The sequence below is a fragment of the Melanotaenia boesemani genome, chromosome 9 (assembly GCF_017639745.1).
Source record: "Melanotaenia boesemani isolate fMelBoe1 chromosome 9, fMelBoe1.pri, whole genome shotgun sequence".
NCBI classification, from domain to species: domain Eukaryota; kingdom Metazoa; phylum Chordata; class Actinopteri; order Atheriniformes; family Melanotaeniidae; genus Melanotaenia; species Melanotaenia boesemani.
The window spans coordinates 4447038-4462429 of record NC_055690.1 but is presented as its reverse complement, the minus strand read 5'-3'; the positions used below and the strand labels follow the sequence as shown (position 1 = coordinate 4462429).

General features: G+C 43.1%; 1 long non-coding RNA gene across 4 annotated transcripts; it reads right to left on the bottom strand.

Moving 5' to 3' along the window:
* Positions 1-9121: 9121 nt before the first annotated feature.
* Positions 9122-15371, bottom strand: LOC121646022. 4 transcript variants are annotated; one of them, XR_006011546.1, is made up of 5 exons: positions 15165-15371; positions 14131-14330; positions 11348-11412; positions 10245-10378; positions 9122-10149 (listed from the first exon to the last, which is right to left on the bottom strand). It is a non-coding gene; the product is annotated as an uncharacterized LOC121646022 (long non-coding RNA). The 4 variants fall into 4 exon arrangements; XR_006011544.1 differs by having other exon boundaries at positions 15277-15371; XR_006011547.1 differs by having other exon boundaries at positions 11348-11409; positions 15277-15371.
* Between the last annotated feature and the right edge of the window lie 21 nt (positions 15372-15392).

Here is a 15392-nt window from a genome sequence, read left to right as displayed (position 1 = left end):
TAAAAACTTGGACATGGGAGGAGTTTGGAGAGGCCATGCAGAATGACTTCCGGATGGCTTCAGGAAGGGTAAGCAGTGCTCCACCAACACTGTGTACAGTAAGGATGGGGGGCTGCTGACCTCGACTCGGGACGTTGTGAGGTGGTGGAGGAAATACTTTGAAGACCTTCTCAATCCCACCAACACGTCTTCCATTGAGGAAGCAGAGTCTGGGGACTCTGGTGTTGGCTCTCCCATTTCTGGGGCTGAGGTCACTGAGGTGGTTAAAAAGCTCCTCGGTGGCAGGGCCCCGAGGGTGGATGAGGTCCGCCCAGAGTTCCTTAAGGTTCTGGATGCTGTAGGGCTGTCTTGGCTGACACGCCTCTGCAGCATCGCGTGGATATCAGGGACAGTTCCTCTGGACCGGCAGACTGGGGTGGTGGTCCCCCTCTTCACAAAGGGGGACTGGAGGGTGTGCTCCAACTACAGGGGGATCATACTCTCTTCAGGGTCTTGGAGAGGGCATGGGAGTTTACTGAACCAGTCTACATGTGCTTTGTGGACTTGGAGAAGGCATTCGACTGTGCCCCCGAGGACTCCTGTGGGGGGTATTCCGGGAGTATCGAGTGCCGGACCCACTTGTACGAGTTGTCCGGTCCCTGTATGACCGGTGTCAGAGCTTGGTTCGCATCGCCAGCAGTAAATCAGAGTTGTTTCCGGAGAGGGTTGGACCCTTTGTCACCGATTCTGTTCATAAATTTTATGGACAGATTTTCTAGGCGCAGCCAAGGTGTTGAGGGGATCCAGTTTGGTGGCCTCAGGATTGGGTCTCTGTTTTTTGTGGATGATGTTGTTCTGTTGGCTTCATCGGGCCGTGATCTTCAGCTCTCACTGGGGCGGCTGGGATGAGAATCAGCACCTCCAAATCCGAGACCATGGTCCTCAGCCAGAAAAGGGTGGAGTGCTTTCTCCGGGTCAAGAATGAGGTCCTGCCCCAAGTGGAGGAGTTCACGTATCTCGGGGTCTTGTTCACGAGTGAGGGAAGGATGGAGCGGGAGATCAACAGGCAGATCGGTGCGGCGTCTGCAGTGATGCGGACTCTGCATCGGTCTGTTGTGGTGAAGGAGCCGAAAGGCAAGGCTCTCAATTTACTGGTCGATCTACGTTCCTACCCTCACCTATGGCCACGAGCTGTGGGTAAGTGACCGAAAGAACAAGATCACGAATACAAGCGGCCAAAATTAGTTTTCTCTGCAGGGTGGCCGGGCTCTCCCTTAGAGATAGGGTGAGAAGCTCGGTGATCCGGGAGGGGCTTAGAGTATAGGGTACTTTCTGACAGCACCATGGACATCAGTCTGTTGTGAGCTTCCACACAACCTTCTGACAGCACCATGGACAGCAGACTGCTGTGAGCTTCCACACAACCTTCTGACAGCACCATGGACAGCAGTCTGTTGTGAGCTTCCACACAACCTTCTGACAGCACCATGGACAGCAGTCTGTTGTGAGCTTCCACACAACCTTCTGACAGCACCATGGACAGCAGTCTGTTGTGAGCTTCCACACAACCTTCTGACAGCACCATGGACAGCAGTCTGTTGTGCGCTTCCACACAACCTTCTGACAGCACCATGGACAGCAGCACTGTTTGTCTGCTGTCATTTTCAGCCATGTTGAACTTAAGCACATTTCACTTCAACTTTCCACCATTTTAACTACATTTAAACACCAGTTTGAGCTTTAAATCCTTCCAACTATTGACTTAAGCTTCATATACACTTCTTCAGCAACCATATTTCAGCCCTTTTCAGCCATCTTCAGCAATCTCAAGCACATTTCACTTCAAACTTTCACCCTTTCAGCACCTTTTCACTCCACTTTGAGCTTTAAATTCTTCAACTTTTCACTTCAGCTTAATAGATACTTTTTCAAAAAAGACATTTCAGCCTTTTTTAAACCATCTTCAGCCATCTTTAAGCATTTTAGTACAATCATTCAGCATGACAGCATTCACACATGCTGCTATGCTAATAACAGCTTTTTCTAGTCGTTATTATTATTCTTCCGCTGTTTTTCGGCACCTTTCTCCTTCCGCATTTTTTGTGCTATTTCTTTTCTTTCTATTTTTTTTTTTTTTTTTTTCTACCCTGTCCTGTCCAGCATCCTAACATACAGAACGGTGGTCTGTGTGCCATATTTTGCCTGACAGATTTACTCTACCAAGGGAGACATGTTATATACATGGCTGCCCTTGATATTTTTATTATTTTTATTGTAATCTTATTTTCTTTAGTCTTATATGTCAGTGCCGAACCGGACAGGGAGATAGAGGAAGAGAGAGAGAGAAAAAAAAGGGAGAAAAGGACAGGATTAAAATGTGGAAATAACAGTTGTCTATGCTGTCCAGAACATATCACAAAAAAAACAACAATATAAACTACCACAGTACTACATGATACCGAAAGAAAGATAGAATGATGATGATATAAAAAATTACAATAGTCATCAAACGTACCTGCAGATAAATGTACCAACACACAAACATCAGCTACATCTAGTGAGAAGCGGATGGAGAGACGAGCACGTTTGTGAGCATGCACGTGTTAACATGCATGTGTGGCCATGCAACAAGGAGGAAATGTGTACCCGCAAGGGGGCCGTGATCACGCCGCACCCCGAAGCATCAGCGGGGGACGGGGGGAGCCCGAGGCCCCAAAGGCCAAGCAGACAGAGAAGCAGCCCACCCGGACCAGAGCAGAGGGGGCCCCAGACCAGAACCCCCGGCGCAACGGGGCAGGGGCACCGGGCAGCCCAGGGCGATGGCGAGCAGGCCCAGCGGGCGCCGGGTGCTGCGGTACGGGCCGCACGGAGGGCAGGCACCCCACAGGCCCAAGGGCCACCCTTTCCCCCTAGCAAAGCCCCACCCAGGAACCCGACGGGGCCCGACCGCCCCAGGCAAAACCACCGTGGGCCACGCCAACCCAACACCAAGGCTAGGCACCCCAGGGACAAGAACATGTCCGCAGGTCCCCCCCCCCCCCCCCCCCCCCCCCCCCCCCCCCCAAAAAAAAAAACCAGACAAACAAACAAACAAAAAAAAAAAAAAAAAAACCTCTTTACCTCAACCCATTCACCATTCCAGCAGGGAGAGCCGGGCATCGAGGCTGGATAGCTTCCCGTCGATGGAGATTAAGATATCCGTCGTATCACTGCCGGTTGGAGAGACTGGGCTGGTCGCTTCGGGGGATTCCGCCGGGAGAACTCTTTTAGAACTGGAGCCAGTTTTTGAGGCCGTCGCTACAGCGTTAGACTTGCCCATTACGATCCGCTGGAAGCTTTCTTCGATGAAATCCGTCGGGCTGATGAGATCTTCTTCGATGTGATCCAGAGTGACCGGGTTAGTGTGGTTTGGAATATATATATATATATTTTTTTAATATTTCTCTGTTAGCTTGTGGCGTTTGTTTTCAGTAGTGCGCCATGTTGATTCTGCCAAGTCTCGCCGAGTCTCGCGTTACAGCATTCTCAGCATTTTTTGTGCTATTTCAACAATTTTGGTATCAAAACGTTCAGCTCGTTCAGGACATTCCTGCTATGACTTTTGGTATTTATAACTTTTATAATTTTTAAAATATTTAACTTTAAACAAAAATATTTTGCCATTCAAATCAATGGAAAAAGTTGCAGCTCATTCAAAAACTTCCGCTTCTTTCAACTCCTACTACTTTTACATACTTTCAGCTAGAAACACCATTCAAACTTTAAACAACTCACAACAGATTGGGCTATTCCTGAATGACTGCTTTTGTCGATATGTTTTACGGTTTCTGAATTATGGAAGTTTAAAAATCATAAAAATCTTCATTTTCAACAAAATCTCTCCCACTCTAACGCACTCTAACTTCTCAGGCTGCTCTGACACTCAAACAAATTCTCATAACTCCTACAATCTTCGTCGTATTGGCATAAATTATGCATCAAAACAGAGGAATTTAAGTTGGCTTCGAAGAGACCCAAGCGTAACAGAGCTGGGACTTATAGATTTTGAACTAGGCCTCTCCAAGCGAGCAAAAGTCTACTTTTGCTCCCATATACTTCCATTCAAATCAGAGGCAGGATTCTGGGTCAAAGTGCATTTCTCCTGTGTTTTTAACTCGCCACCATTTAAATTCTGTTCGAAGTACGGATGAATAAATTACATCCCTGCGTTCCTCAGACCCTCCTGGCACTCACGGTGAAAAAATTATTTTGATAGCTCTTATGGTTTTCTGTCAGGAGCGAGGAGTTCGGGAGGTGCGCAGAGTGATTCGGCAGTTCAGCTCTGCTCTTTTCTCAGTCTGTGTGCCTGTCAGTTAAGTGGGTGGCCGTTGTCATGACGACCCAGTGAGTGATCTCGGCTGTGAGGAGCCAGCTGACTATTGAACTAATTTATTCAGTCCTATTGATCCAGATTATGGTCTTCTCACCTGGTTTTGTCCTCCTAATGAGTCCACGTATGTCTCTCTGTCCTTTTCCCCTGTCTCCTCCTTCTCCTTCTCATTACAACAGGCCACATGTCCTCCTCTATCTCTCCCCCTCTGTCTGTCCTCTCATCATGTCCTTTGCTGCTCAGTTACATGATGGACTGTGGTTCAACTGCCAATTCAACTCTGTTTCAGCTCTTTCTGCCTTTTACAATGATTTGTTCTACATTCAACCAGTTCAGCACCTTTAATATTCACTTTCAGCTTTAAATACTTTATTGACTTCAGCTTCATGATTACTTCAGCTGATGCTTCAACATGCAGACTTCAGCCATTTTCAGCCATGTTGATCTATCTTAAGCACATTTCACCTCAACTTTCCACCATTTCAAATACATTTAAACACCTGTTTGAGCTTAAATTTGCTCAACTCTTCATTTCTGCTTCTTATTTACATTTTAACAAGTATATTTCAGCCCTTTTCAACCATTTTCAACTAATTTAATAATCATTTCCATTCAACTTTCTATCAAATTTAGCACCTTCTAATTCCAGTTTTAACTTTATATTAAAAAACTTTTCAGTTCAGCTTCATGAATACTTCTTAATAGTATTTTATTACTATTACATTGTGTTTTATTTTGACACTTGTGTGTTAGTGATGTTACTTTTTTCCTGAGTTTATGCACTGTACTGAGACAGTGTGTGTACAAAATCTAAAGTAAGGTCTAATGTGTTATTATTCTAACACTGCATAGTTGAGCTGTTTACAGGTTGAAGTTGTAACAAGGAGACATCGGATGGCCTAGGGTTGTAGTGGTGAGACAGAAGGACATCACTATCAACACAATCTTCATACATGTTTGCTCTCAGCATTTTCGTAAAGGCAAATAGGAGATTTTTTTTGGTTGTTTTTGATTGTTTAAGTAATGGTAATTAATCTCCTTTATTTGGCTTTCTAAAGTTGCTGATTTCACATTAGCTAACTTTGCTTGTAAACTACAGGCAAAGAGAGAGAAATAGAAATGGGTTAATCTATTTGTGTTTGATCAGTGTTTATTTTAATTAATCATGTATCAAAATTTCACAGAGTAAATTATTTTAAAGATACAGGTAAATACCAAGCGTGGTCTGTGAGATCTGATGGGATGGTTTACTGGTTGGATTAAGTGGTTAAGATTGTGAAATGTAATGGAAGCATCCAATGTTAACTTGTTTTTTTTATAACATCAGATGTGTAATTGCAGGTCAACCAGCTTATAAAATGATGGAGGCTGGCCCAAATATCAGTATCATTCATATTAATTCTATGGCGTTTCTTTAATTTGTAAAAGATGTGTAATATTAATAGCTTTATCTATCACTTGTGATTGAGTTATGGCTGACTCATGTACCAAAGCAATATCCACACATGAATAACCGTTTTAATCGAAACGGACCGGAAGTACATCCACTTTGCTTCGTCACGCTAGCGGAGATTAATAGCTAATGTCCCTCGGTTAAATTATTCATTTATTAACTATAAACACGTTTAAGCATCTTCTAACATATCCAGAGTTGGTGTTGAATGGTAAACGATGTAAAATCAGCCAAAGAAAAAGATAAAATGAATGCTTCTGTGATTTTATTATTTTATTTTATTTTTTCATGGCCAGGTTATTACTCTGTAAAAACTGGTAGATGTAAACGGGTACTGTTAAACTGGACTCCTCATACAGCACACCTGTTTGAACTGGATTATATTTAAACTGAACTGGACTGTATCATTAAAATGCCCTGAGAGGACCTGCTCATTATCTGGTGTTTTATAAATTAGCTGCTTTGAAGATTTTACAGTAAAATAAAGTTTTATCTAAGACGATTAAAAAAGCAGTGGATGACAGCAGTCAGAAGAAGAAACCAGAAGTGATCCAGTACTACAACAAAACAAAAGGAGGTGTGGACACAATGGATCAGATGGTTAGCAACTATTCATGTCGGCGGAGAACACGGAGGTGGCCCATGATTCTCTGGTACAATATGCTGGATGTTGCCACCCTCAATGCCTACACCAGCTTCACCGCACAACACCCTGGTTATATGGGTGGCATCAACAATGCACGTCGGCTTTTTATTAAGGAGCTGGGCAAAAAGCTTGTTATGCCACATGTGACGAGGCGCATGGAGGGCACGCCCAAACTCCAAAAGCATATTATCGAGGCAATGGAAAGATGTGGGCTAAAAAAACACAACGTAGCCACCACTCAACCACAAGAGAGCACCAGACAGGAGGGCCACAGGAAGAGGAAGAGGTGCACAATCTGCCCAGTTTCCAAGGACAGAAAAGTCAGTAGCTGGTGTTCCCAGTGCACCAGGCCTGTGTGCAAGGAGCATAAACATCAAATTATAATTTGTGAGGCATGTATAAATTGAGGTGGCAATTTGTGTTCTAGTGATGTGCCACCAGTTTACAGTTGTTAAATTACTGATACAGCTCAGCTCAATAGCCATGTTATGTTATCAGTGGTATGTATGACAAAATTAATATAAACATGTTGCACATATTAACTACATAAATGTTTGGCCCCACTCACTGCTAAAATAATTACTTTAAACAAATTATTATTATAGTATTAAGTCATTTAATTTAAATTTTAATGAATGGGTCATTTTTGACCCATGTGTGTAAATTTGATGTAGCAATATAAAAACTATTTTTGCAGATAAAGTATGAAAGGAAAAATGGAAATAATGATATGTGGTAATCAAAAACAAGGCATTTAAATAATACTTGGAATATTCAATCATAAAATTAATTGATTTCAAAAGATAGAAAAAAAAAACTCAGCCAGCATGAAATAACATGAAAAATGAATGCGAGTCATTTTTGACCCATGTTGTGCATTAGAAGGGGTGTGGATATGTTGTACATCAAAGGGTTAAGCCACTCCACTCCTAAATTTAATTACTGAGTTGCAGAAAGGTGTTTTTTTCTTGTCATGCTCTCCACACTCCTTCAGTCTTTGCTTCTTCCTCTCCCCACATCTTCTCTACAGGTGCTAAAGGACTGTACAGATGACCTGCAATTTGAAGTCACCGCGCATGTTCACTCAGACATCCTGCATTGGCCACTGTTTGTCTCTGCCAGTCCTGGCTTCCTTCACGCCCTGTCACTGCATATCAAGACCTCCTTTTGCAGACCTCCGGGCAATAAAGACCAAGGCTGATGTGAAAGCCCATACCTACTGTGGCCTGAAGTTCATCAGTCTGAAACACCTCTATGAGATTTTGGACCTCTTCTCTGAGTGTTTTCACCAATTTGGCGAGAATATCCAGCAGGATCTCATATAGGGGTATATAGAAGCTGGAGGAGCGGCAGGAGCAGAAGAACACACGGGACGTGTGGAGAGGGCTCCAGGAGATCTCTGGATTTGGACAGAGCGGTGCCAGAGGGACAGCTGATGGAGACCAGCGCTGGGCCAATGATTTAAATCTGTTTTTTAACAGATTTGATTCTAACCCCACTCTCTCTGCCCCCCCTCCCTCCTCTTCACACATCCCCAGTCCAGCGTCAACCATCCCCTTCCCCCGACCACCTTCATCTTCACCTCCACTTTCACCTACCCCCCATCTCCACGCCACACCAATGGACTCCACCACCTCCCCCCTCTCCCTTACATCGGCCCAGGTGAGAAGAGAACTGAGGCGGCTGAAGAACAGGAAAGCTGCAGGACCAGACGGCATCAGCCCCAGGCTGCTCAGGACCTGTGCAGACCAGCTCTGTGAGGTGCTCAGGTACATCTTTAACCTGAGCCTCAGCCTGGAGAAGGTCCCTGTCCTGTGGAAGACCTCCTGTGTGGTTCCGGTTCCTAAGATATCACACGCTAAGGAACCGAACCATTACAGACGCGTCGCCTTGACCTCCCACCTGATGAAGACCATGGAGAGGCTCATCCTCGGTCACCTCCGCTCCGTGGTGTGCACCACGATGGCCCCACTGCAGTTTGCCTACAGGCCAAACATCGGGGTGGATGATGCTGTCATCTACCTACTGCACAGGGCGCTGGCTCACCTGGAGACCGCTGGGAGCGTCGTGAGAGTCATGTTTTTTGACTTCTCCAGTGCGTTCAACACCATCCAGCCGGCGCTGCTGCGGGGGAAGCTGGAAGGAGCTGGAGTGGATGGAAAGTTAGCTGCGTGGACCATCGACTACCTCACCAACCGGCCACAGTATGTGCGTCTGCAGAACTGTGTGTCTGAGGTGGTAGTCTGCAGCACGGGGGCCCCTCAGGGAACAGTGCTCTCACCGTTCCTCTTCACCCTCTACACCTCGGACTTCACCTACAACACCAGAAGTTCTCTGACGACTCAGCCATTGTGGGCTGTGTGTCTGAGGGGAACGAGCTGGAGTACCGGTCAGTCATCATGGACTTTGTGGACTGGTGTGAGCGCAACCACCTGTGCTTAAACACCAGTAAGACCATGGAGATGGTGATTGACTTCCGGAGAAGGACACTACCCCACACACCGGTGAACATCCAGGGGAAGGACATTGACCGGGTGGACAGTTTCAAGTACCTGGGTGTTCACCTCAACCGTAAACTGGACTGGTCACACCACACAGACAGTTGTTGCAACTGTCCCCAACCTAAGCAGCCATATCAAAACAGACCACACAACAGTATTTTTTAAATATAATAATATATTTAATAATTTATAATAGTATATTATAATAATTATAATAATAAATAATCATTTTAAATGTATTATGTTGGTATTCAGTATGCAACGAGTGAGGAAGAGGGTTACTGAAAGAGGGGTTCCCCTCAGTATTTTGGAAGAAGCATCAAACATCATCAGCAGAAGTCAAAAAAAAAGAATCGGAGAAAAGAAAACCACAAAGACAAGTGTAAAGAAAACAAAAGATCAGCCAAAAAGAAAGAGAGAAGAGTCAGACTCTGCATGTCTGCATTGTGTGCCTGGAAAGCTACTCGAAATCCAGGGAAGTGTGGCTGCAATGCTGGATGTGCAAGTCCTGGGCACATAAAGATTGCACAGGTGGAGGTGATTTTTACACATACCATAACTGTGACTCAGAATGAACCAGTTAAAAAATCATTGAGCCAGCAGAAATGTTGGGGGAATGAGGGTTGGTTATTGTTTATAAGCTGTGTCATTTTGGGGTATCTGTTCACCTTTTAGGAAACCCAAGGTTCAAAAATCTGTTTTTATACAGTTGCAGTTTTGTACAATAGATACATGTTCAATAAAAGTTGCATTGCAAATTGTTCTCTTCTTCCTGTCCAACAATTAAATATGGAGAGATTGAATAGCATCTGTAACATCTGCACATTGACCCAAGGTAGGCCTTTGTTCCACACATAAACAAACATAACTCCACTAATATTTGATTAATTTGGGGGTAGGAATTACCATTCTCACCAGCAGTAACTGAAGTTATGATGCAAAGAAGCAAAGTATTGAACAGCAAAATAAAATTGCTTTACATTTTTAAATGATCAGCACAGTGTCTGCTGCACACAGGAAGGATGAGTCTTATTGAGAAGGCCTTTTGTTGCACAGATGAGAGGAAATTACTCCAGAAACGATGAGTGGTCCACAGTGTTTCCCTGCAGCAACATGCCTGGTCTCTGACTCAAGAGTCAGCACAGGTTACTCTTTTTAAGAGCTCAGATGGTGTTGTGCAGGCATGAACATGGAACTGGTCCTGAGGAAAAGAAATGGATAAACACATTTTGGTATTAACTCAATTCATCTAAGACCACCAGCTGAAAGCCTGCATAACACACGATAATTAAATACCTTGAATGTGCTGCAGGTCCAGTCTTCTCCTGGCCAATGCAGTTTCACACCCAGATGCTTTGGGAGTTCAGGATCGATGGTTTTGGTGAAGAGAAAGACTCACTCAGGGTATGGTGCTGACAACACTTGGACATCTAGATGTGTCCAGGATGGAAAGTCATAGAGAAAAAAAAAGGTTAATCTCAGCATGATTGCAAAATCTGCAGAATGACAGGTATGAAAGGGCTAAACAGTGGCAATCTGCAGAATGACAGCAGCTGAGAGTGCTTCCATGGCAACCATGCCCCCACCCTTTCTCCTAAGCCGCAGACAGACACACATCTAAGGGCTCAGGTTACACATACACACGCACACACAGAGACAGGCAGCTGTAGAGAACTGTGAAGTCACTGTGTGTGGATATGTTGTACATCAAAGGGTTAAGCCACTCCACTCCTAAATTTAATTACTGAGTTGCAGAAAGGTGTTTTTTTCTTGTCATGCTCTCCACACTCCTTCAGTCTTTGCTTCTTCCTCTCCCCACATCTTCTCTACAGGTGCTAAAGGACTGTCCAGATGACCTGCAATTTGAAGTCACCGCGCATGTTCACTCAGACATCCTGCATTGGCCACTGTTTGTCTCTGCCAGTCCTGGCTTCCTTCACGCCCTGTCATTGCATATCAAGACCTCTTTTTGCAGACCTCCGGGCAATAAAGACCAAGGCTGATGTGAAAGCCCATACCTACTGTGGCCTGAAGTTCATCAGTCTGAAACACCTCTATGAGATTTTGGACCTCTTCTCTGAGTGTTTTCACCAATTTGGCGAGAATATCCAGCAGGATCTCATATAGGGGTATATAGAAGCTGGAGGAGCGGCAGGAGCAGAAGAACACACGGGACGTGTGGAGAGGGCTCCAGGAGATCTCTGGATTTGGACAGAGCGGTGCCAGAGGGACAGCTGATGGAGACCAGCGCTGGGCCAATGATTTAAATCTGTTTTTTAACAGATTTGATTCTAACCCCACTCTCTCTGCCCCCCTCCCTCCTCTTCACACATCCCCAGTCCAGCGTCAACCATCCCCTTCCCCCGACCACCTTCATCTTCACCTCCACTTTCACCTACCCCCCATCTCCACGCCACACCAATGGACTCCACCACCTCCGTGAAAGCCTCCGAACGTCTTGCTGCTGAAAGCAAACCGTAATACATATCAAAATAATTCTTTCACCGTTAGGTGCAGGAGGCTTTGAGGAACACGAGGATATAAGTCTTGTCACTGTACTGCAAACAGAACTTAAATGGCAGCAGTTTTAAAACACATGTTTACATCTGAGTCAGAGTCAATGGAGATTTTGCATGGGGAGAAAAGACTTTGTGTCTTTCTGAGCCCCATAGCTCCAAATCTGTACGTCCTAGCCCAAAAAGAGCTGATAAATTGAAACCAACTTAAAAACCTACGTTTTGATGTAAAAATTGTGTCTGTAGAGCAAAAACTCTGGCCGTGAGAGAACTTTGTTTAAGAAAGTCTTGTGAAAGGAAAGTGACGGGAGAGTGGAGCAGAGGGAGCTGATCTGAGCCAAATCCCATTCATTCCTATGGGAAAACACGAATCTAAAAAATCGTGGTTTATTGCGATTTACTCGAGAACCGCCAGACTTTTGTACGAGAAAAGAACTTTGTTTAAGCTTGTCTTGTGGAAGCAAAAGCTAGAGTGAGAGGAGAGTGACAGCAGCTTCAGAGTTTTTTACCAAAACTTAAACAGTGATTGTGAAAAAACTGTAAAGGATATAAAAATGCCCTTCAGACCAGTGATAGATTTATCTTTCGTGACCCGTTTAAACTTTGAATGGTGTTTCTAGGTGAATGTATGGCTGAGCTGTAGGCTTCCAAAGAGACCTATGTTTTTCGGGCTGATCTGAGCCAAATCCCATTCATTTCTATGGGAAAACACGAGTCCAAAAAATCGCGGTTTATTGCGATTTACTCGAGAACCGCTACACTTTTGTACGAGAAAAGAACTTTGTTTAAGCATGTCTTGTGGAAGCAAAAGCTAGAGTGAGACGAGAGTGACAGCAGCTTCAGAGTTTTTTACTAAAACTTAAACAGTGATTGTGAAAAAACTGTAAAGGATATGAAAATGCCCTTCGGACCAGTGATAGATTTATCTTTCGTGACCCGTTTAAACTTTGAATGGTGTTTCTAGGTGAATGTATGGCTGAGCTGTAGGCTTCCAAAGAGACCTATGTTTTTCGGGCTGATCTGAGCCAAATCCCATTCATTCCTATGGGAAAACACGAGTCCAAAAAATCGCGGTTTATTGCGATTTATTCGAGAACCGCCAGACTTTTGTATGAGAAAAGAACTTTGTTTAAGCATTTCTTGTGGAAGCCAAAGCTAGAGTGAGGGGAGAGTGACAGCAGCTTCAGAGTTTTTTACTAAAACTTAAACAATGATTGTGAAAAAACTGTAAAGGATATGAAAATGCCCTTCGGACCAGTGAGATTTATCTTTCGTGACCCGTTTAAACTTTGAATGGTGTTTCTAGGTGAATGTATGGCTGAGCTGTAGGCTTCCAAAGAGACCTATGTTTTTCGGGCTGATCTGAGCCAAATCCCATTCATTCCTATGGGAAAACACGAATCTAAAAAAGCGTGGTTTATTGCGATTTACTCGAGAACCGCCAGACTTTTGTACGAGAAAAGAACTTTGTTTAAGCATGTCTTGTGGAAGCAAAAGCTAGAGTGAGACGAGAGTGACAGCAGCTTCAGAGTTTTTTACTAAAACTTAAACAGTGATTGTGAAAAAACTGTAAAGGATATGAAAATGCCCTTCGGACCAGTGATAGATTTATCTTTCGTGACCCGTTTAAACTTTGAATGGTGTTTCTAGGTGAATGTATGGCTGAGCTGTAGGCTTCCAAAGAGACCTATGTTTTTCGGGCTGATCTGAGCCAAATCCCATTCATTCCTATGGGAAAACACGAGTTAAAAAAATCGCGGTTTATTGCGATTTATTCGAGAACCGCCAGACTTTTGTACGAGAAAAGAACTTTGTTTAAGCATTTCTTGTGGAAGCCAAAGCTAGAGTGAGGGGAGAGTGACAGCAGCTTCAGAGTTTTTTACTAAAACTTAAACAATGATTGTGAAAAAACTGTAAAGGATATGAAAATGCCCTTCGGACCAGTGAGATTTATCTTTCGTGACCCGTTTAAACTTTGAATGGTGTTTCTAGGTGAATGTATGGCTGAGCTGTAGGCTTCCAAAGAGACCTATGTTTTTCGGGCTGATCTGAGCCAAATCCCATTCATTCCTATGGGAAAACACAAATCTAAAAAAATCGTGGTTTATTGCGATTTATTCGAGAACCGCCAGACTTATGTACGAGAAAAGAACTTTGTTTAAGCATGTCTTGTGGAAGCAAAAGCTAGAGTGAGGGGAGAGTGACAGCAGCTTCAGAGTTTTTTACTAAAACTTAAACAGTGATTGTGAAAAAACTGTAAAGGATATGAAAATGCCCTTCGGACCAGTGATAGATTTATCTTTCGTGACCCGTTTAAACTTTGAATGGTGTTTCTAGGTGAATGTATGGCTGAGCTGTAGGCTTCCAAAGAGACCTATGTTTTTCGGGCTGATCTGAGCCAAATCCCATTCATTCTTATGGGAAAACACGAGTCCAAAAAATCGCAGTTTATTGCGATTTACTCGAGAACCGCCAGACTTTTGTACAGCATTTGCACCCATAATAAATGCAGAGCGATATTAATATGTTGCCAATGCCTTACAGCATTGGCACCCATAATAAAGAGTATACAGTACGTGATGTGCATGTTGGCTTGACTTTAACACACAAAAACATTTCTAATACCTTGCTCACACAAAGGAATCTGTTTGTCCGTTTTTTCATACCTCATTAATGTCGAGACAATTGTTGATAGACCAAGCTATCGGAAAGCGCTCCAACATTGTCTGCCTGAGGGAAGCTGGCAGGTTATAGTCACGCATGAAGTTCTTGAGGTCATCGGTTCTTGTGCGACGAGGGGAAAAGTGGGAGTGCATCCCTTGGAGGATGGCTGTCACACTGCCAAAAATCACAGCATACATCAGTGCTGCATGTAAAAAGAGGGAGAGGAGAAAAGAGTAAGGGATAGTAAACTGTTTTTGATGCTATTGTTTTCCTGGGGGCATTACGATAGACATATCGTAATAGCCATAGACATAATAAAGGATAATTAATATTAATTACCACTAATGTAAAATTCTAATAGACAAAGTATGTGTGTGTGTGTGTGTATAAAAACCTATATAAAATTATAAACACACCCACACAGAAATATAATTATGTATATATATGTATATACACACACATATATATACATATATATAGATATATTCACACACTAATGTATAATAGAAAAGCAGCAAAGTCAACCACATTATTAGGAGACAATATAGGATTAGACTTTTAAGATATACATATAACAATTTCTGAATACATCATATTTCTACATAAAACGTAATAGATATAAGAAAATAAAAATGTATACAATTCAAATGTGAACTATCAGTTTAATTCATATATATGTAATTTATCTGTATCTATCTCTATATTTATCTATTGTATCTATCTCTATATCTACTTTATCTATCTTTTTTTCTTTCTATCTCTATATATACACTTTAAATAAAAGGAAAACATGAATACATCAGCATATCAATATTAATCATTTATGTACATAGGATGTAAGATGTATGATTAGAAAAACGGAAAACATACAAATCATATACAGCGTATCAATATAATTCATACAAATGTAGATTAAAGATCTATACCAGAGAAATGGAAAATGATTTACTACACTACTCCTTTATTATGTCTATCATGTTCAGGGCCTGTAGCCCACAGCCTAGCTAGGCGGCGTCGTTAGCATCAGCTAGCTTACAGGTATTGTTCATACAAAAAGCGGTTAGTTCTTCTTCTATAGGACTGAAGCTATAGTTTCCACTAATGACACGCGAACTGACGGAAAGAGTGATATGCATTTTTATAATTACAGATAACAACAGACGGGTCTTGCGTATCCTCGTTACGTTGTACGCGTCCTAGTAATTATCTGTATCCGTTCAAATGCGCATGCGTGCCCGGCGGTTCGCGGTTGCGCCAACTGGTA